This window comes from Ovis canadensis, chromosome 26 (genome assembly GCF_042477335.2).
Source record: "Ovis canadensis isolate MfBH-ARS-UI-01 breed Bighorn chromosome 26, ARS-UI_OviCan_v2, whole genome shotgun sequence".
NCBI lineage: Eukaryota > Metazoa > Chordata > Mammalia > Artiodactyla > Bovidae > Ovis > Ovis canadensis.
This window is the reverse complement of record NC_091270.1, coordinates 19,554,818-19,569,073: the sequence shown is the minus strand read 5'-3', so window position 1 is coordinate 19,569,073 and position 14,256 is coordinate 19,554,818. Positions and strand designations below refer to the sequence as shown.

At 40.8% G+C, this 14,256-nt stretch overlaps 1 protein-coding gene and 1 pseudogene across 1 annotated transcript in view; both read left to right on the top strand.

Annotated features, from left to right (window-relative positions):
- Positions 1-14,256, top strand: part of CSMD1 (CUB and Sushi multiple domains 1) — a 2,061,903-nt gene that overhangs the window by 1,017,384 nt on the left and 1,030,263 nt on the right. The window lies entirely within an intron of this gene.
- LOC138431160 (protein MEMO1-like) lies at positions 9,376-12,856 on the top strand (annotated as a pseudogene).

Below are 14,256 nucleotides of genomic sequence, written 5' to 3'. Positions count from 1 at the left end.
AGTTAAAAGCAGATTAACAGCCAAGTTTCCTACTTTCTTTCTCTCTTCCTTTTGTCTCTGCAGGCGTGCTGACACCTCCTTAACTTTTCATCAACATTTCTCTCATGTCTTTAGCAGCAATCAAAATAAAATAATACTTGCCTGGCACCTCTGATACAATATTCAAAATACATGAGAACATATTGCAGTCTGCTGCTAGAGAAGATGTCCTGCATTTCCTGATCTAAAACGTTGTTACAGAGATTTTACCTGTGTGTGTGCGCTCCACTCTGACCACAGTTATAAACCCGGCAAGGGACAGAGGTGCCATGTTTAAATGGGTAAAGCAGAGCCTTCTAGTGTTGCTCTGTGTTGCCCACATACTGCTGTGTACATCTGGAAGAGACATCTTATGGCCCAGGTGTTGCATGATATTATTATTTTTCTTCTTGTCATCTTCTAATTGCTGTAAAGCCCACGCTTCTAGGAGGCAGTTTAAAAGCAATGGAACCTGTGGTTTGCAATCAACTGCATATTATGACATGAATTCCCCATCCACTCACTGTTCCCATATTGTGTTCCTTTCATTAAAGCTAATGGGAGCACTGGGAAGGTGATCAATGGTAGGCCAGACCTCAGTAAACAGAGGATGTCTCAGAGATGGGAAGCCACCTTCCCTTCAAAGCATCATGATTGTAATATGCTCATGTAATATTTCGGGGACACATCTTTTACACCAATATCAGCACGTTCAATTAGTGATAATTAGAGCCCAGCTGGGAAGAGCCATCTCAGTACCACTGTGAAGAGGGCGAACAAGGCAGATGACACTCTTCATTCGAATCATTTCCCCACATACATGCCTGAGTCTCTTCATTAGCCCCTAAGAGAATCTATCCTTTCCAAACTCACCTGTGGGTGTTGTATTGCTGCACTGCAAGGCGAATTGAAGCATTTACAATTATGGACACATCCTTGAGTTTCTTGGAATAACATCTTTATTGATAGGTAGAATCCAGGAGTACAAATAGAATATGAGTTGAATAAATCTGTGAACTATAAAATATTGTATAAATGAGAGGCAAAATTAGGTCTGCTTAAGAAGTCTGAAGTAAAGAGAGGAGTATGAAGCAGTTGGTGTCTTGAGGGATGGCAGGTTATGGGGTGACTGAAGCTTCAAGTGATTACCCACTGACCCCAGCCCCCGAGGTCCCAGGGTACAGCCCGCATGGGGAACCTGGGGTCACAAGTTTGCTGGAGGTGAGCTGTTTCTTCACTAGATAGGAGGCTTTTCTTCAAGGCAGACCTTGCCCTTCATTTTTTTAGTCCCACAGGAAGTTCTCAGTACTCGGGTTGAAGACGGAGTTGTCGTGTAAAAATTCAAATTTCCAGCCACTTCGTTCAGCACTTGCTCAAGTAGTCTCTCTTTTCTGGGGGAGCTACAGTATAAGATGAACATAACAGTCAGACATACATGCAAGCTTGTGGTGCCATTATCGTGAAATGGATCCAGGGCTCTATTACCGTTCTTTTGTTTATGAATTTATCCCTAACCTGTGTTTACAAATTACGCCCATTGCCTTGTTTGAACAAAACACATACAGAATAATATAATGAAATAGAAAATGAAAGCCAGGAGGAATTAATTAATTAACTATAAATGGAGATGAATAGAATGGCAGAGACCAAAATTAATATTTAATTTTTAATTTCCAGCCATCTGTGGCAAAAAGGGGAAGTTGGCAATTTACCACACTCTTATTAGCGGCAAAGGGAAGTTACCACATTTCTCTTGTTTTTTTAACATGAAATTTGAAAGTAAAATTTAACCTGGGACTTTTTACCTGGGTCCCAGAAGAATAAAAACATGTATTGTTCTGAATAGGAGAACTGTGGATTACCTGTGAGTGTCCCTCAAGGTAAATTTTTTAAAGTCAAGTTGATGATATCCAAAGCAGTTCAGAGAAGAAACACACACCCGCACAAACCGACACTTACACCTTTCTTGCTTCAGCAAGAATTATTTTCATCTTCTACTTTAGGTTGCTATGCTGGGTACCTGTGGCAGGCAGGCTGTTCAGAAAGGAATCAGGCATAATTTGTCTTCAGGGAATCCATGATCTAGTTGGATCATCTTGTAGGAATTACTGTAGTAGGTAGACTGTGGTAAGTAATCATAAGAAAGATAACGAATGTTAGCTGATTATAATCTCCGGAATTAATATATCATTTCTGTTTGAGAGCTCAGAATAAATTTAATAGTGGAAGTTTCATCCTAGGATTTTGTAATGTTGACATTAGAATGAAAAGAACAAAACATACATCCAAGTGGGGGAAAAATGGAAGCAAAGGTGATCACCGTTTCCAATAAGCCACCCCCCATAGACCTAGCAGGTGACCTGAGTCTGATCCCTGGATTGGGACGATCCCTTGGAGAAGGGAATGGGTACCCACTCCAGTAGTCTTGCCTGAAGCATTCCATGGGCAGAGGAGCTTGGTGGGCTGCAATGCACAGGGTCACAAAGAGTCAGAAACGACTGAGTGACTAATATTTCCACTTGTCACTTGCACAGACTTGCCAACACACAGCCTCATACCCTCAAATACACATTTCCTGATTCATTCACTGGCCTGTCATGTCTAGGTGATATGTAAACTACTGGCCAACTAATATAATTATCTTGCTATTAACTAAAATAGCAGGGAATGTAACGTTTTCATTCCAATATTGCAGAATGTGAATCTGTATTTAAAAGCTCCCTTTAAACCCAGGTGTGGCAGGAAATGCTCATATGCATCTTTAGAAACTGTTCATAGTAGATCCAGTCACTCTGTCAATAGCCTCTATCAACTGCTCTCCTTCTCTGAGAAACACTTCTCTCCATTAAGAGATGTATGTCAACAATTTGGAAACTAAACGGGCTCTTGTGTGTCGGTTTCCCTGGAGGGTACAAGTTTAATTACTCACCCTGATCTCTTGTGGGACACACTCCATTTTTCAATAAGCTGTATTTTTTTTTTTTGGTATGTAATCAGTAGAGAGTATATAAAGTGGGTAATTAAGCCCCATCAATTAATAATACTTTTGTATTTGTTGTGTAAATATAGCTGGAAACAAAATCCATGTACTTGCCAATTGTTCTTTTCTTTTTGTTCCTGTCGGTTGTTCATTTATTTATTTATTGTTTTTAATTTGAGGATAATTGCTTTAAATGTTGTGTTGGTTCTTGCCATACAGCAAAGTGAATCAGCCACAAGTGTGTGTGTGTGTGTGTGTGTGTGTGTGTGTATGCACGTATATGCGTAGTCCCTTCCTCCTGAGCCTCCCTCTCCACTGCCGCACCCCTGTAGGCTGTCATGGAGCACCAGGCTGAGCTCCCTGCGCTGCACAGCAGCTTCCCACCAGCTATGCTATGCGTCTTACACACAGTAGTGTCTGTATGGCAATGCTACTCTCTCATTTCATCCCAGCCTTTCCTCCTCCCACCGCTACCCATGTCCATTCTCTACATCTGCATCTCCATTCTTGCCCTGCAAATAGGTTCATCAGTACAATTTTTTTCTAGATTCCATATATATATATATATATATATGTTAATGTACAACATCTGTTTTTCTGACTTACTTTACTCTGTATAATAGGCTCTAGGTTCATCTACTTCAATTCAACTGACTCAAATTCATTCCTTTGTATGGCTGAGTGATATTCAATTATTCTTTTCTAATACGTTTGGCTTTAACATAAATCTAGACTCTAAATGTAAAAATATTTTTAAACAATAGAGTAAAAAGAGAAAATTTTTATGTCATAGCTCAAAGAGTAAGAGCTGTGGAGTCAGACAAACCCTTGTTTGACCACTTAGATGAGTAGCTAATGTAGCTCAGATTAATTCTGTTTTCTTTATGTCTGGAGAGACCATCTGCCTAGACCATGATCACTGATTCATTCTTTCCATTTGATTTTTTTTATTTTTTTTTATTTTTTAAATTTTAAAATCTTTAATTCTTACATGCATTCCCAAACATGAACCCCCCTCCCACCTCCCTCCCCATAACATCTTTCTGGGTCATCCCCATGCACCAGCCCCAAGCATGCTGCATCCTGCGTCAGACATAGACTGGCGATTCAATTCACATGATAGTATACATGTTAGAATGTCATTCTCCCAAATCATCCCACCCTCTCCCTCTCCCTCTGAGTCCAAAAGTCCGTTGTACACATCTGTGTCTCTTTCCCTGTCTTGCATACAGGGTCGTCATTGCCATCTTCCTAAATTCCATATATATGTGTTAGTATACTGTATTGGTGGACACCTTATCTTTGACAAAGGAGGCAAGAATATACAATGGAGTAAAGACAATCTCTTTAACAAGTGGTGCTGGGAAAACTGGTCAACCACTTGTAAAAGAATGAAACTAGATCACTTTCTTACACCGCACACAAAAATAAACTCAAAATGGATTAAAGATCTAAATGTAAGATCAGAAACTATAAAACTCCTAGAGGAGAACATAGGCAAAACACTCTCAGACATAAATCACAGCAGGATCCTCTATGATCCACCTCCCAGAATTCTGGAAATAAAAGCAAAAATAAACAAATGGGATCTAATTAAAATTAAAAGCTTCTGCACAACAAAGGAAAATATAAGCAAGGTGAAAAGACAGCCTTCTGAATGGGAGAAAATAATAGCAAATGAAGCAACTGACAAACAACTAATCTCCATTTGATTTTTAATGTACATTTTCTAGGCTCTGTGCAATGTCCTTGTCTTCATAGAGTTTGCAATATATAAACATATTTAAAAAAAGAAAATACCTACAATTTATGGGAAAAGTCATGAATGAAATGAGATCAAAAGAAAGACACTTTGGTAAAACAGTGTTCCAAGTGGTAGGGAAAACGGGAGATTTGGAGAGACAGAAATTAAACAGGAAAGCGCAAAAGGAGATCCCATTTAAATGAGTTGCATCAGTGCTTGAAAGCAACTGGTCCAAATTTTCCAGCAATTGGTCCAAAGCAAAAGCTGAGGTCATTCATCACCACTAGACCGGCCCTTCCAGAAATGTTAAGGGAGGTCTTCAAGAAAAACTGTAAGGATGCTGTGCATAAAAGGAAAACATGTGAAAGTGTATACTCACTGGGAAAGTCAGTTATAATCCCATGAAGTTCAGAAAAAAAGGAAGGCAATTGATTAAAAAAAAAGCTACCTGTATATCCCCTTCTAAGCTGGGGAAAGAAGATAAACTGTTAAGTCTTCAGATCAGAAATACTCGTTTTCAAATAACTCCTCTAGGATATCGGTTCTGGTGAACTGTCATATCAGAACTAAATGTCTCCCACCCACACAAGGTGCTCACCTGCAGAGGATGTTACTGCCCTAGAAGGCCAGCTTTTGCTCTTTTTCGAAGATCTGAATTCTCCCTGCACTTGAGGGTTTGCAGTGATTGGACTTCAACTCTGAAAGTTTAATCTGACTGTATTGAATAGGTCAAGGGCAACAATAACTAGAAATTATATATGGACAGTATGATTTGAAGTTAAAAACAGACAACCAATTTTCAAAAGTGAGTTATCAGGGAACAGTTTGAACTACATGGTGATGATTTCCTCTCTTTCTTTAGCTTGTGTCCAATGAAGTGTGTGCCAACCATGGTCTTTGAATCACTCATCTCCTGGACATTCTTAAATCAGTCCTACTAAGCAGTGCTCTGAAGCCATAGGGGTTTCATTCCCAGGGATGTCTTTCATAGGCCACGTGAGGTATGCATCATCTCTCAGAAACCTCGGGCCAGCCTCCCAGCACGGGAAGAAGCCACTGGAGCAACAGCCAGTGGATGAAGAGCCTCCCCGCTCCCTCCCACCCAAGAGTCATTCCACTGTGACTTATTAGTGTGTTTGTTTAATTGGATTTGTGTAGGGGCACTGAATGGGTTCCACCCAATAATTAAAAAAGGAAATGTCCAGTTTAGCACTAAAAGGCTCAGAGCCTCAGTGTCTACAGACATTTTTCAGTTGTTCCAAAATCATCATATCATGAAGGGGAAAAACAAGTACATTTGCGACAACCCTTTCTGTCACCTGGCTCTTTCTATGTAAGAATATTAATAGAAAAGTAATGGATGGCATAGAGAAAGGGTTGAGTCTTAGAGGAGAAGGCCGCAGAGGATGAGGGTTAGATGACATCACCAGCTTAATGGACGTAAGTTTGAGCGAACTCCTGGGGACAGTAAAAGACAGGGAAGCCTGGCATGCTGCAGTCCATGGGGGTCGCAGAGTTGGACATGACTTAGCAACTCAACAGCAGCAACAACACGGAATCGATCCCAGAGGCTGAGTGATGAGCATGCAAATCAGAGTCCAGGAGAGGGACTCTGCTGGAGGCAGGGGCCACTGTGGTGTACGCATGCCTGGCCACCACCTGGAAGACATCTGGGCAGTGTTATTAAGAAAGGAAGGCAAACTGCTGGACATGATTTGAATGTGGAGACTCTAAGAGTGATTTCTCAGAAAAACTGTCATCAATAATCAGTCCGCTGGTTGATTAATTTCAACTGCCTTCTGCCCACCACACCAGAAGCCCCAGTATTTATCATCATCATTTTATAAAGCACATTCTAGGCCTATTATAATGAGCATGTAAAACATGATTGAGAATCTTCTTGAAAACTATGAGACAGTCATTATTCTACAAATTAAAATCTTGGCTAAAGGTGTTAAATATAAAGCTAGATTGTCGAGTGTGTAGATCATCACCCTTCTTCCAGCCCAGGATTCTTGGCAGTGCGCCATGGAACTCTTGTGAGCAAATCTGAAGTATTTGTACCCCTCATCAGAATTTGAAAGAAGATTCTGTAATTAATTATTTCTTGGCTTTTTGTTTTCTGGTTTGGTTATCTCCTGTTAACCAAATTTGTTTACATTCATTAGTAAGTTACTCCAAGCAGTTGGGTAAAACTATTTTATAGGCTTACAGTTTTAACCATGACATAATTTGGCAGTAGCCCAATTATATATTTTGCATACAGACATGCATCATAATTTTCAAATCATTAGAAGTAGAGGTTTTTTTAAGGTTATGAAAAAAATGTCATTTGGAAGCTGTGTTTTTGCCAGATGAGATTTAAAATAGTTAAAAATACACAGATCATTTTAAACATTAACAACTTCATCCAGCACAAATGTTTTCATTAAAGTGAGTTCTGGGAGTGAAGGATGGTTGGGATTTGCTCCATTCAATCAAGATAATTTTATTATAACACCTGATCAATTGATATATTATTTTGAATAATTTAAAGTAATATGATACCAGGCCGATTTTACTTAAAATCTTTACTTAAAAACATATGTGAATTATCCTATTATATACTCTATAAATAGGTGCTTGCTGCTGCTCCTGCTAAGTTGCTTTAATCGTGTCCGACTCTGTGCAACTCCATAGACGGCAGCCCACCAGGCTCCCCCGTCCCTGGGATTCTCCAGGCAAGAACACTGGAGTGGGTTGCCATTTCCTTCTCCAATGTATGAAAGTGAAAAGTAAAAGTGAAGTTGCTCAGTCGTGTCAGACTCTTAGCGACCCCATGGACTGCAGTCCACCAGGCTCCTCTGTCCATGGGGTTTTCCAGGCAAGAGTGCTGGAGTGGGGTAAATAGGTGCTTATGACTGACTAAATCACTAGCACTTTTAAAGACATGCAGTGTTTTATAAATAGTTTGAGCTGTGTTTTCACCCATTACTGAAAGTTTATCATGAACAAAGTTTATTATTATTATTATGAAAAGAAATATAAAGTTATCAAAATAAATATTCAAATATTTTGAGAGAACTACATTTATAAATACTATAAAATGTTTTCCTTTATATTTATTTAATTAATTACTTTCTTTTAATTGGGTGATAATTAAGCAGAGATCAACTTGCCAACATCCCCTGGATCATCAAAAAAGCAAGAGAGTTCCAGAAAAACATCTCTTTCTGCTTCATTGACTGTGCTGAAGCCTTTAACTGTGTGGATCACAATAAACTATGGAAAATTCTGAAAGAGACAGGAATACAGGACCATCTAATCTGCCTATTGAGAAATCTGTATGCAGATCAGGAAGCAACAGTTAGAACTGGACATGGAACAACAGACTGGTTCCAAATCAGGAAAGGAGTACGTCAATGCTGTATATTGTCACCCTGCTTATTTAACTTATATGCAGAGTATGTCATGAGAAACGCTGGGCTAGATGAAGCATAAGCTAGAATCAAGATTGCTGGGAGAAATATCAATAACCTCAGTTATGCAGCTCACACCACCTTTATGGCAGAAAGTGAAGAAGAACTAAAGAGCCTCTTGATGAAAGCGAAAGAGGAGAGTGAAAAAGTTGGCTTAAAGCTCAACATTCAGAAAACTAAGATCATGGCATCCGGTCCCATCACTCATGGCAAATAGATGGGAAAACAGTGGAAACAGTGGCAGACTGTCTTTGTGGGGCCCCAAAATTACTGCAGATGGTGACTGCAGCCATGAAATTAAAAGATGCTTACTCCTTGGAAGGGAAGTTATGACCAACCTAGACAGCATATTAAAAAGCAGAGCCATTACTTTTTCAACAAAGGTCTGTCTAGTCAAGGCTATGGTTTTTCCAGTGGTCATGTATGGATGTGAGAATTGGACTATAAAGAAAGCTGAGCCCTGAAGAATTAATGCTTTTGAACTGTGGTGTTAGAGAAGGCTCATGAGAGTCCCTTAGACTGCAAGGAGATCCAACCAGTCCATCCTAAAGGAGATCAGTCCTGAGTGTTCATTGGAAGGACTGGTGCTGAAGCTGAAACTCCAATACTTGCGCCACCTAATGTGAAGAGCTGGCTCATTTGAAAAGATCCTGATGCTGGGAAAGATTGAAAGTGGGAGGAGAAGGAGATGACAGAGGATAAGATGGTTGGATGGCATCACCAGCTCAATGGGCATGAGTTTAAAACTCCGGGAGTGGGCTCGGAGAAACCAGCCCCGGCTGGGGAGCAGCGGCGACTCGGGGGCCGGGGCCGCAGCTTTCCGAGCTTCAGTGTGAGGCCGCTGCGGGCCCCATCTTCCAGGCCGCCCGAGTTTGTGGTGATCATTGCCATTGCCGCCACCACCTCGGCTGCCATCTCCTCCTCTTCCTCCCCCGGGCCGCCGCCTCCTCCCCTTCCTCCTCCTGGGCCGGGTCGATCCCCTCGCCGCTGCCGCCTCCTCCTGGGCTGGGCCCGCGGTGTCTCGTCCCCTCGAGGAGCCGCTCCCGCTGCTGCCGCCGCTGCCTCCTCATTCATCCTCGGGCAACACAGGCGGCACAGGCACCAAGAGGCCCAACCGAGTGGTCTGCCGGGAAGCCAGTCACGCCGGGAGCTGGCACACAGCCTCAGGACCGCAGCTGAACGCCCAGCTAGAAGGTTGGCTTTCACAAGTACAGTCTACAAAAAGACCTGCTAGAGCCATTATTGCGCCCCATGCAGGGTATACGTCCTGTGGGTCTTGTGCTGCTTATGCTTACAAACAAGTGGATCCATCTATTACCCGGAGAATTTCATCCTTGGGCCTTCTCATCATGCGCCCCTTTCTCGATGTGCACTTTCAGCCTGGATATATATAGAACACCTCTGTATGACCTTCCTATTGACCCAAAGATTTATGGAGAACTATGGAAGACAGGAATGTTTGAACGCATGTCTCTGCAGACAGATGAAGATGAACACAGTATTGAAATGCATTTGCCTTATACAGCTAAAGCCATGGAAAGCCATAAGGATGAGTTTACCATTATTCCTGTATTGGTTGGAGCTCTGAGTGAGTCAAAAGAACAGGAATTCGGAAAACTCTTCAGTAAATACCCAGCGGATCCTAGTAATCTCTTTGTGGTTTCTTCTGATTTCTGCCATTGGGGTCAAAGGTTCTGTTACAGTTACTATGATGAATCCCAGGGGGAGATTCATAGATCCATTGAACATCTAGATAAAATGGGTATGAGTATTATAGAACAATTAGATCCTGTATCTTTTAGCAATTACTTGAAGAAACACCATAATACTATATGTGGAAGACATCCCAGTGGGGTGTTATTAAATGATATCACAGAGCTGCAGAAGAATGGAATGAATATGAGCTTTCCCTTTTTGAATTATGCCCAGTCTAGCCAGGGTAGAAACTGGCAAGACAGTTCAGTGAGTTATGCAGCTGGAGCACTCTCGGTTCACTGAAGCTCTGAATCCTCAGGAATGCCATCTGCACATACTCATACTCTGTCCAGGGTCCCAGCCTAACCCTTACCAAGATACCGGTTCTGGTTTGGGGGGATTCTGAAACCTCAAACTAATAGAACTTTCTTCTCTTCTTTTCTAGTAGGTGCAGTTCTTCCTTAATTTCAACTCATAAAAAAGAATGCCTTATAGTTTAGAGCAGTGGAAGGAACGCTGGCATCAAAATATTTTGATTAAAAAAAAAACCAACAGGTAATGTATAGGCACAGTTGTGGCAGTCAGTTTTTTGAAAGTAACTTGTGGAGCATTTACCATATCCTAATTTGCACTCTTTGCAGACTTGTGCACATATACTCTGCTTTCAGAATAGTTTTGCAAATTGTACACAAACAAACAAAAAAGGTGGAAGCTTTTTAATAAAGAAGTTGCATTTATAAATTATCCATATTTGAATATAAAATTATCCAGTTATAGTCAATTACTACCCATATTGTACAATAGATACCTTCTATTTTAGTTGCTAATAAAGGGCTACACAACTCGAAAAAAAATAATAAAAATAAATAAAACTCCGGGAGTTGGTGATGGACAGGGAGGCATGGTGTGCTGCATGCAGTCCATGGGGTTGCAAAGAGTTGGACACAACTGAGTGACTGAACTGAACCACTTTATATGTGGTGGTTTTCGCCATACATCAACATGAATCAGCCATGGGTGCACAGTGTTTTCCTTTTTATTATTCAAACTGTAAAAAAAAAAAACAACATTGACACATTTTATTAGGTGATTATATGCCATTATTTGCAATGTTATTTTGAATATTTGGTCCAAATAAAAGTAAAATATGGATGTAATTTCACCCATTTAAGAAATCTACATATTTGATTCAATTTCTTTCAATTCATCAGAAGAGTAATACTTGAACGAGAAGAGAAATGAAAAACCCAAAGCATGATTGGCTTGTAAATTAAAACCCAGGGAAAATAATTATCCAAGTTATTTGTAATTTTTTGAGAGAGTTTATTAAAGAAACAAATTTTCTTACTTGGACTTTGAGCTAATAGATGTGAGTGTGTGTCCAAGGTTGTGTATACACAGACACACATACTAAAAATTGTGTGTGTGCGTGTGTGTGTGTGTTTTGCGTGTGTGTTTAAAATCACTGCTGATTTCTGGCAACTAGCTGCAAAATCTCAAATTATGGCAAATTCATTGATTTATATGAGTTTATCAATAGAATAGTCACTAGCTCTGGAAAAAAGATAAAATGCTTTACATCACATTTTTTCTTCCAATGGCAATGGTATTGTGATATATTTAAGAAATTAAATATTTTTCTTTAAAATTACAGAATAACCAGGGAGTTTTAGAGTTTTCAGTAGTGTTTTTACTTATACAAGAATTATTTGGGACGCATGCTGTATTTAAAAAAGTCAACAACTGCAGGAATATCGTCACATACTTTCAGATGATATTAGTATCATGCATGTGCTTCACTAGTAGAGTGCAGAGGTCACAAAAGAGGTAAATATACAAAAGCGAAGTATTCTTTGGAAAACGGTCTCTCTAACACCACGTGTAGTGTTGCCTTTGGAAGGACATGTGAACCCTAGTGCCAGAGAGAACTTTCTAGGGAAGTGTAGGACACCCACTCAGGCCTCCCTCCACCCTCCATGGCAGCTCTGCACGGGACATGGCTGGCGCAGAGACCTTAACAGTAGTAACTTGTATGTTTTCAGTTGAAGGGGTTTATTAGACTTGGATTCCCGTTTGATTTGATTACCATCTCACCTGCTAATACAGCTCGCAAGAATAACTGCTGCTACTGCTAAGTCACTTCAGTCGTGTCCGACTCTGTGAGACCGCATAGACGGCAGCCCACCAGGCTCCCCCATCCCTGGGGTTCTCCAGGCAAGAACACTGGAGTGGGTTGCCATTTCCTTCTCCAATGCATGAAAGGGAAAAGTGAAAGTGAAGTCGCTCAGTCGTGTCTGACTCTTCGCGACCCCATGGACTACAGCCTACCAGGCTCCTCTGCCCATGGGATTTTCTAGGCAAGAGTAACTGCTGTAAAACAAATAGAAGACTTTCACTGGATAACTCATATCAGTGGTCTCATTAAAATATGCTGTTAGAAGAGAAACGTGAACAGTTAATCATGTAGTCAATAACATTGTTAACTGGCTTTTCCCACTTAACCACTATGAATAAGAGTCTTTTTTGTCTATTTTTTGCCACTAGTTCTTTATTTTGGTCATCTAGCTGGTAGCCAATGGCAGCCCACTCAGGTACTCTTGCCTGGGTGTGTGGTCATACTTTCTTAGGGAACCACGCCATGTTCCTTCCTAAGGAATGCAGAGACAAAACCCATTCTAGGGAGGAAAGACAGAAGGATCCAGACACAGTCACACTGTTTACAAAAACCTAAAGTTATATTAAGAGTTGCTTCATCACAGAATGGATGTGTCTTTTTACTTTAGCAAATAGTGAAATTTTAGAAAAAAATCAAAACAACAGTGACAGTATTCAAAAATTGGAATTCTTAAGTTGGGTTGTGTTAGAAACTTATGTAACCAGTGCCTGTAAACAAATAAAGAAGAAAAAGGTCAGTACAACTGAAATGAATGTTTTTTGTTCAAGGAAATGGTAAAAAAAGAAAAAAAAGTCTATGCGAATTTAAGCAGTGAATAGACAGGCAAGCTAAAAGTTCACAGAAGATAATTTGACATTTAATTCTGGTCTCTGTGCTGCTTTCCCTTAATGACTCTAAGAAAATGCCTTTGTTTTGGTAGCATGTTGAAAATATTTATTTGGTCATAAAAGCTGACCTTCCACGTGAGAGCATGGCATTAATCTCTTTTGACTTCTCTGGGTCTGTCTTTCATTTTTAAAAACAGAATAAGATTGTCTAGATGTTTACCTGAAAAAAAAAAAGGCAGTAAAATTACCCTGAAAATCAGAAACATCACACAAAATCATGGTTTTATTTCTTTAAAAATTTTCCATTCCATTAGATTGGCTCATATTTAAAATTCAGCCTAAGAATTTTGGGAGTTCTGGTTTACTAAATAGGTTATCTAATATGCTAAATGTATGACTTGAATCGTCAAATCCCAAAGCATATAAAGAGGGAAAAAAGTTCTTGAGAGAGATCTTATGCAGAATTAATGGGCACAGTCATCATTTGTATTTTCAGAATGTTGCATTCAGAACGCATCTGAACAGCAGCTGCAGCCCATGAAAACTACAAGAGGCTGGCAAGCTGAGGGGAGTAGAACACACAACTTGAAGAGACAGAAAAGCCCAGGCAGGGTTCTGAGTACTAGAGACGGCGGCCCTCTCGACAGGGACAGGAAGTCCCGTGTTGCTTCTCTCCCTGGGGCCAGAAGGCAGCATACACAGAATTCACCACCTGGTGATTTCAGAGAAACTGTGATGACACAGTTCACTGCCACCAAAAGCCAGCTGCCACAGCTGTGCCCAGACCACAGGGACACTCGGATACCTGCTGCATTGGACGGTCCCCGTGCTGACTGAAAAGCTGAATCTAGCAGAGGTCCACTTTGCTACGGGGCCAGCATTCCCCTGACAGTTACCCTGGAGGTTTTCCTTTTTTCCTTGCTGGTAGTTTGGGTAGGCCCGCAGCCATATTTCAATTGCAAAGCATGAAAACCTGGCTTCAAAGTCCTTGGTTGTATTTCCAGAGTCCTTAACGTCAAGGATGGTGAACCTTCTTGCAGTTGCTTCTTGAGTAAGCAGGGACCCAAGGGTTCACATGGCCACGTCCTTGTGGCAGGAAGACCTGGAAGCTGCCTCATCACCCAGGATTCCTTCTCCTGCTCAGTAACAAACAAGAGACTCGCCACCATCTCCTGGGCTGGATCTTCTGTGTTCACCATGGTATATCTGTGCTTACAAAGCACATTCAGGGTCAGGACCCACTTCACTCTGCTGGGCTCCAGGATTAAACTAGCCTAGCCAGTGCTCAGGCTTCCCTAATAGCTCAGTTGGTAAAGAATCCACCTGCAATGTAGGAGACCCCTGTTCAATTCCTGGGT